The sequence below is a fragment of the Rhipicephalus sanguineus genome, unplaced genomic scaffold, assembly GCF_013339695.2.
Source record: "Rhipicephalus sanguineus isolate Rsan-2018 unplaced genomic scaffold, BIME_Rsan_1.4 Seq3814, whole genome shotgun sequence".
Classification (NCBI taxonomy): domain Eukaryota; kingdom Metazoa; phylum Arthropoda; class Arachnida; order Ixodida; family Ixodidae; genus Rhipicephalus; species Rhipicephalus sanguineus.
This window is the reverse complement of record NW_023615139.1, coordinates 383-9,542: the sequence shown is the minus strand read 5'-3', so window position 1 is coordinate 9,542 and position 9,160 is coordinate 383. Positions and strand designations below refer to the sequence as shown.

Below are 9,160 nucleotides of genomic sequence, written 5' to 3'. Positions count from 1 at the left end.
CTGACGGGTAAAAGCTTATATGTTTAATCAAAATTACAACCTTCTCCAATCGTCTCCAAACGCGAGGAAACGGCGTGAAATCGCAAAATAAAGCGTTTTTGAAAGCTAGAAGCTCATATCTTTGATGAGAATTTCCACCACCTCCAATCGTCTCCAAACACTATAAAACGACGTAAAATCGCAGAATAGGTCGTTCCTGAAGGATAGAAGCTTATATGTTTAATTAAAACTGCAACATTTGCCAATCGTCTCCAAACGCTACGAAACGTCGTCAAATCGCAGAATAGATCGTTTCCGAAGGCTAGAAGCTTATACGTTTAATCAAAATTACAACCATCTCCAATCGCTTCCAAACGCGACGAAACGTCGTCAAATCGCAGAATAGATCGTTTCCGAAGGCTAGAAGCTTATACGTTTAATCAAAATTACAACCTTCTCCAATCGCCTCCAAACGCGACGAAACGTCGTGAAATCGCAAAATAAAGCGTTTTTGAAAGGTAGAAGCTCATGTCTTTGATGAGAATTTCCACCACCTCCAATCGTCTCCAAACACTATAAAACGACGTAAAATCGCAGAATAGGTCGTTCCTGAAGGATAGAAGCTTATATGTTTAATTAAAAATGGAACATTCTCCAATCGTCTCCAAACGCGACGAAACGTCGTCAAATCGCAGAATAGATCGTTTCTAAAGGCTAGAAGCTTATACGTTTAATCAAAAATACAACCATGTCCAATCGTCTCCAAACGCTACGAAACGTCGAGAAATCGCAAAATACAGCGTTTCTGAACGGTAGATGCTCATATCTTTGATGAGAATTTCCACCACCTCCAATCGTCTCCAAACCCTATAAAACGACGTAAAATCGCAGAATAGGTCGTTTCTGAAGGATAGAAGCTTATATGTTTAATTAAAAATGCAACATTTGCCAATCGTCTCCAAACGCTACGAAACGTCGTCAAATCGCAGAATAGATCGTTTCCGAAGGCTAGAATTACATACGTTTATTCAAAAATACATAAAATACATAAAAATACATAAAATACATAAAAATACATACGTTTATTCAAAATTACAACCTTATCCAATCGCCTCCAAACGCTACGAAACGTCGTGAAATCGCAAAATAAAGCGTTTTTGAAAGGTAGAAGCTCATATCTGATGAGAATTTCCACCACCTCCAATCGTCTCCAAACACTATAAAACGACGTAAAATCGAAGAATAGGTCGTTCCTGAAGGATAGAAGCTTATATGATTAATCAAAAATGCAACATTCTCCAATCGTCTCCAAACGCGACGAAACGTCGTCAAATCGCAGAATAGATCGTTTCTAAAGGCTAGAAGCTTATACGTTTAATCAAAAATACAACCATCTGCAATCGGCTCCAAACGCGACGAAACGTCGTCAAATCGCAAAATAAAGCGTTTCTGAACGGTAGATGCTCATGTCTTTGACGAGAATTTCCACCACCTCCAATCGTCTCCAAACACTATGAAACGACGTAAAATCGCAGAATAGATCGTTTCCGAAGGCTAGAAGCTTATACGTTTAATCAAAATTACAACCCTCTCCAATCACCTCCAAACGCGACGAAACGTCGTGAAATCGCAAAATGAAGCGTTTTTGAAAGGTAGAAGCTCATGTCTTTGATGAGAATTTCCACCACCTCCAATCGTCTCCAAACACTATGAAACGACGTAAAATCGCAGAATACGTCGTTCCTGAAGGATAGAAGCTTATATCTTTAATTAAAAATGCAACCATCTCCAATCGTCTCCAAACGCGACGAAACGTCGTCAAATCGCAGAATAGATCATTTCCGAAGGCTAGAAGCTTATACGTTTAATCAAAATTACAACCATCTCCAATCGCCTCCAAACGCGACGAAACGTCGTGAAATCGCAAAATAAAGCGTTTCTGAACGGTAGATGCTCATATCTTTGATGAGAATTTCCACCACCTCCAATCGTCTCCAAACACTATGAAACGACGTAAAATCGCAGAATAGGTCGTTCCTGACGGGTAAAAGCTTATATGTTTAATCAAAATTACAACCTTCTCCAATCGTCTCCAAACGCGAGGAAACGGCGTGAAATCGCAAAATAAAGCGTTTTTGAAAGGTAGAAGCTCATATCTTTGATGAGAATTTCCACCACCTCCAATCGTCTCCAAACACTATAAAACGACGTAAAATCGCAGAATAGATCGTTTCCGAAGGCTAGAAGCTTATACGTTTAATGAAAATTACAACCATCTCCAATCGCTTCCAAACGCGACGAAACGTCGTCAAATCGCAGAATAGATCGTTTCCGAAGGCTAGAAGCTTATACGTTTAATCAAAATTACAACCTTCTCCAATCGCCTCCAAACGCGACGAAACGTCGTGAAATCGCAAAATAAAGCGTTTTTGAAAGGTAGAAGCTCATGTCTTTGATGAGAATTTCCACCACCTCCAATCGTCTCCAAACACTGAAACGACGTAAAATCGCAGAATAGGTCGTTCCTGAAAGGTAGAAGCTTATACGTTTAATCAAAAATACAACCATCTGCCAATCGGCTCCAAACGCGACGAAACGTCGTCAAATCGCAGAATAGATCATTTCCGAAGGCTAGAAGCTTATACGTTTAATCAAAATTACAACCTTCTCCAATCGCCTCCAAACGCGACGAAACGTCGTGAAATCGCAAAATAAAGCGTTTTTGAAAGGTAGAAGCTCATGTCTTTGATGAGAATTTCCACCACCTCCAATCGTCTCCAAACACTGAAACGACGTAAAATCGCAGAATAGGTCGTTCCTGAAAGGTAGAAGCTTATATGTTTAATCAAAAATGCAACATACTCCAATCGTCTCCAAACGCTACGAAACGTCCACAAATCGCAGAATAGATCGTTTCTAAAGGCCAGAAGCTTATACGTTTAATCAAAAATACAACCATCTCCAATCGTCTCCAAACGCGACGAAACGCCGTGAAATCGCAAATAAAGCGTTTTTGAAAGGTAGAAGCTTATACGTTTAATCAAAAAAGAGTCACAGTTTCGCCGCAAGGGCGAAGCAATGAATGCGATAGCAAGGAACTAAGGCTATACGAAGTGAGGCTCGCCAATGGATACTCTCAGTTTGAACAGCGCTTCTGTTGCAAAGGCGGCCGAAGCAGCGAAGGAAACTAGCGTGCTTCAAGTGTCGAGCTGGGACACTTGATAGTTCGCGCTCATCTTCTGTTCGTTTAGCGGCGTCCCTGAGCTCGAGTGACATTCGTACGCGCCGTAACATGAGCGCGGACATCACGGTGAAAGCGTGAAACATTCCTCTACCCCTCGCCACGAGAAAACCGCGCGAGCAGACAGCGGAAGGGCAAGCTTCTCCCATGCGCAAATATAAGAAGAAGCGAGCGAGCTCACCGACGACTTTTAAATGCGGCCGTCGGGCTCCTAGCGCCACCTCGCTGGTAATGAAGAAACGCTTATTATCGCCTGCTGTCTCCGAGTCCGTCCAGCGCTAAATGGTGTGTATATAACGCTCGCCGTTAGCTACGTGGAGGATCTGCGTTTCGTGGCGTAGTGGATAGCGCCGCTCGCTGTGGAGCAAGAGGTCCCTGGTTCGATTCCGCGCTTCGGAAGCATTTTTCTGAGTTATTTTTCTGTGGGGCCTTTATATATATATACATACTTATACATATACGGTGCATGACGGCGGCGACGGCGACGGCGACGGCAAATCCAGCAGAGACTGTCCATATAATTGCTATCGCAATAAAATGCAACAATCTGCAATCGGCTCCAAACGCGACCAAACGTCGTGAAATCGCAGAATAGGTCGTTACTGAAGGCTAGAAGCTTATACGTTTAATCACAAACACAACCATGTCCAATCGTCTCCAAACGCGACGAAACGTCGTGAAATCGCAAAATAAAGCGTTTTTGAAAGGTAGAAGCTCATATCTTTGATGAGAATTTCCACCACCTTCAATCGTCTCCAAACACTATAAAACGACGTAAAATCGCAGAATAGGTCGTTCCTGAAGGATAGAAGCTTATATGATTAATCAAAAATGCAACATTCTCCAATCGTCTCCAAACGCGACGAAACGTCGTCAAATGGCAGAATAGATCGTTTCTAAAGGCTAGAAGCTTATACGTTTAATCAAAAATACAACCATGTCCAATCGTCTCCAAACGCTACGAAACGTCGTGAAATCGCAAAATACAGCGTTTCTGAACGGTATATGCTCATATCTTTGATGAGAATTTCCACCATCTCCAAACGTCTCCAAACCCTATAAAACGACGTAAAATCGCAGAATAGGTCGTTCCTGAAGGATAGAAGCTTATATGTTTAATTAAAAATGCAACATTTGCCAATCGTCTCCAAACGCTACGAAACGTCGTCAAATCGCAGAATAGATCGTTTCCGAAGGCTAGAAGCTTATACGTTTAATCAAAATTACAACCTTATGCAATCGCCTCCAAACGCTACGAAACGTCGTGAAATCGCAAAATAAAGCGTTTTTGAAAGGTAGAAGCTCATGTCTGATGAGAATTTCCACCACCTCCAATCGTCTCCAAACACTATAAAACGACGTAAAATCGCAGAATAGGTCGTTCCTGAAGGATAGAAGCTTATATGTTTAATTAAAAATGCAACATTCTCCAATCGTCTCCAAACGCGACGAAACGTCGTCAAATCGCAGAATAGATCGTTTCTAAAGGCTAGAAGCTTATACGTTTAATCAAAATACAACCATGTCCAATCGTCTCCAAACGCTACGAAACGTCGTGAAATCGCAAAATACAGCGTTTCTGAACGGTATATGCTCATATCTTTGATGAGAATTTCCACCATCTCCAATCGTCTCCAAACCCTATAAAACGACGTAAAATCGCAGAATAGGTCGTTCCTGAAGGATAGAAGCTTATATGTTTAATTAAAAATGCAACATTCTCCAATCGTCTCCAAACGCTACGAAACGTCCTCAAATCGCAGAATAGATCGTTAATGAAGGCTAGAAGCTTATACGTTTAATCAAAAATACAACCATCTCCAATCGTCTCCAAACGCTACGAAACGTCGTCAAATCGCAGAATAGATCGTTACTGAAGGCTAGAAGCTTATATGTTTAATCAAAATTACAACCTTCTCCAATCGTCTCCAAACGCGAGGAAACGGCGTGAAATCGCAAAATAAAGCGTTTTTGAAAGGTAGAAGCTCATATCTTTGATGAGAATTTCCACCACCTCCAATCGTCTCCAAACACTATAAAACGACGTAAAATCGCAGAATAGATCGTTTCCGAAGGCTAGAAGCTTATACGTTCAACGAAAATTACAACCATCTCCAATCGCTTCCAAACGCGACGAAACGTCGTCAAATCGCAGAATAGATCGTTTCCGAAGGCTAGAAGCTTATACGTTTAATCAAAATTACAACCTTCTCCAATCGCCTCCAAACGCGACGAAACGTCGTGAAATCGCAAAATAAAGCGTTTTTGAAAGGTAGAAGCTCATGTCTTTGATGAGAATTTCCACCACCTCCAATCGTCTCCAAACACTGAAACGACGTAAAATCGCAGAATAGGTCGTTCCTGAAAGGTAGAAGCTTATACGTTTAATCAAAAATACAACCATCTGCAATCGGCTCCAAACGCGACGAAACGTCGTCAAATCGCAGAATAGATCATTTCCGAAGGCTAGAAGCTTATACGTTTAATCAAAAATACAACCATCTCCAATCGTCTCCAAACGCGACGAAACGTCGTGAAATCGCAAAATAAAGCGTTTTTGAAAGGTAGAAGCTTATACGTTTAATCAAAATGCAACAATCTGCAATCGGCTCCAAACGCGACCAAACGTCGTGAAATCGCAGAATAGGTCGTTACTGAAGGCTAGAAGCTTATACGTTTAATCACAAACACAACCATGTCCAATCGTCTCCAAACGCGACGAAACGTCGTGAAATCGCAAAATAAAGCGTTTTTGAAACGTAGAAGCTCATATCTTTGATGAGAATTTCCACCACCTCCAATCGTCTCCAAACACTATAAAACGACGTAAAATCGCAGAATAGGTCGTTCCTGAAGGATAGAAGCTTATATGATTAATCAAAAATGCAACATTCTCCAATCGTCTCCAAACGCGACGAAACGTCGTCAAATGCAGAATAGATCGTTCTAAGGCTAGAAGCTTATACGTTTAATCTAAAATACAACCATGTCCAATCGTCTCCAAACGCTACGAAACGTCGTGAAATCGCAAAATACAGCGTTTCTGAACGGTATATGCTCATATCTTTGATGAGAATTTCCACCATCTCCAATCGTCTCCAAAACCTATAAAACGACGTAAAATCGCAGAATAGGTCGTTCCTGAAGGATAGAAGCTTATATGTTTAATTAAAAATGCAACATTGCCAATCGTCTCCAAACGCGACGAAACGTCGTCAAATCGCAGAATAGATCGTTTCCGAAGGCTAGAGCTTATTCGTTTAATCAAATTACCTCTCCAACGTTTCCAAACGCTCGAAACGTCGTGAAATCGCAAAATACGTTTTGAAAGGTAAAAACATTCTATGAATTTCACACCTCCAATCCTCCAAACCTAAAAACGCTACGCAAAAAGGTCGTCTGAAGGATAGAAGCTTATATCTTTAATAAAAGCAACATTCCAATCGTCTCCAAACGCGACGAAACACGTCAAATCGCAGAAAGCGTTTTGAAGGCTGAAGCTTATACGTTTAATCAAAAATACAACCTGAAGCTCCAAACGCGACGAAACGTCGTGAAATCGCAAAAAAGCGTTTTGAAAGGTAGAAGCTCATTCTTTGATGAGAATTTCCACCACCTCCAATCGTCTCCAAACACTATAAAACGACGTAAAATCGCAGAATAGGTCGTTCCTGAAGGATAGAAGCTTATATGTTTAATTAAAAATGCAACATTCTCGAAATCGTCTCCAAACGCGACGAAACGTCGTCAAATCGCAGAATAGATCGTTTCTGAAGGCTAGAAGCTTATACGTTTAATCAAAAATACAACCATGTCCAATCGTCTCCAACGCTACGCTACGAAACGTCGTGAAATCGCAAAATACAGCGTTTCTGAACGGTAGAAGCTCATATCTTTGATGAGAATTTCCACCATCTCCAATCGTCTCCAAACCCTATAAAACGACGTAAAATCGCAGAATAGGTCGTTCCTGAAGGATAGAAGCTTATATGTTTAATTAAAAATGCAACATTCTCCAATCGTCTCCAAACGCTACGAAACGTCCTCAAATCGCAGAATAGATCGTTAATGAAGGCTAGAAGCTTATACTTTTAATCAAACATACAACCATATCCATCGTCTCCAAACGCTACGAAACGTCGTCAAATCGCAGAATAGATCGTTTCTAAAGGCTAGAAGCTTATACGTTTAATCAAAAATACAACCTCTCCAATCGTCACCAAACGCGACGAACGTCGTGAAATCGCAAAATAAAGCGTTTTGAAAGGTAGAAGCTCATATCTTTGATGAGAATTTCCACCACCTCCAATCGTCTCCAAACACTATGAAACGTCGTCTAATCCCAGAATAGGTCGTTTCTGATGGCTAGAAGCTTATACGTTTAATCAAAAATACAACCAATCTGCAATCGGCTCCAAACGCGACGAAACGTCGTCAAATCGCAGAATAGATCATTTCCGAAGCTAGAAGCTATACGTTTAATCAAAATACAACCATCTCCATCGTCTCCAAACGCGACGAAACGTCGTGAAACTCGCAAAATAAAGCTGTTTTTGAAAGGTAGAAGCTTATACGTTTAATCAAAAATGCAACAATCTGCATCGGCTCAAACGCGGACCAAAACGGCGTGAAATCGCAGAATAGGTCGTTACTGAAGGCTAGAAGCTTATACGTTTAATCACAAACACAAACCCATGTCCAATCGGTCCTCCAAATGCGACGAAACGTCGTGAAATCGCAAAATAAAGCGTTTGGAACACGTAGAAAAGCTCATAGCTTTGATGAGAATTTCCACACCCTCCAATCGTCTCAAACACTATAAAAACGACGTAAAATCGCAGAATAAGCGTTTCCTGAAGGATAGAAGCTTATCTTTGATGAAAAATCCAACACCTCCAATCGTCTCCAAACAGACGAAACGACGTAAAATCGCAGAATAGACGTTTCTGAGGCTAGAAGTTATACGTTTAATCAAAATACAACCTTCCAATCGTCTCCAAACGCGACGAAAACGTCGTGAAATCGCAAAATGACAGCGTTTTTGAACGGTAGAGCTCATCTCTTTGATGAGAATTTCCACCACCTCCAACGTCTCCAACACTATAAAACGACGTAAAATCGCAGAATAGGTCGTTCCTGAAGGATAGAAGCTATATGTTAATTAAAATGCAACCATTCCATCGTCTCCAAACGCGACGAAACGTCGTCAAATCGCAGAATAGATCGTTTCCGAAGGCTAGAAGATTATACGTTTAATCAAAATTACAACCTCTCCATCGCCTCCAAAACGCGACGAAACGTCGTGAAATCGCAAAATAAAGCGTTTTTGAACGGTAGATAAGCTCATGTCTTTGAGGAGAATTTCCACCACCTCCAATCGTCTCCAAACACTATAAAACGACGTAAAATCGCAAATAGGTCGTTCCGAAGGCTAGAAGCTTATGTTTAATACAAATGCTACATTTCATGTGATCTCGAATCGTCTCCAAACGCGACGAAACGTCGTCAAAATCGCAGAATAGAAGCGTTTCTAAAGGTAGAAGTATACGTTAATCAAAAATAAAACCATGTCCAATCGTCTCCAAACGCTACGAAACGTCGTGAAATCGCAGAAAACATCGCGTTCCGAAGGCTAGAAGCTCATACTGTGATGAGAATTTCAACCATCTCCAATCGTCTCCAACGCGATAAACGACGTAAATCGCGAGAATAGGTCGTTCCTGAAGGATAGAGCTTATATGTTTAATTAAAAAGCAACATCTCCAATCGCTCCAACGCTACGAAACGTCCCAACTCGCAGAATAGCGTCGTTTTGAAGGTAGAAGCTTATACTTAATCAAAAAATACAAACCACCTCCAATCGTCTCCAAACAGCTACGAAAACGTCGTCAAATCGCAGAATAGATCGTTTCTGAAGGCTAGAAGCTTATACGTTTAATA

At 41.1% G+C, this 9,160-nt stretch overlaps 1 long non-coding RNA gene across 1 annotated transcript; it reads right to left on the bottom strand.

The window, feature by feature from the left end:
- Positions 1-349: 349 nt before the first annotated feature.
- Positions 350-6,377, bottom strand: LOC125756650 (uncharacterized). The gene is made up of 3 exons (XR_007414660.1): positions 6,326-6,377; positions 1,079-1,196; positions 350-432 (listed from the first exon to the last, which is right to left on the bottom strand). It is a non-coding gene; the product is annotated as an uncharacterized LOC125756650 (long non-coding RNA).
- Positions 6,378-9,160: the final 2,783 nt, after the last annotated feature.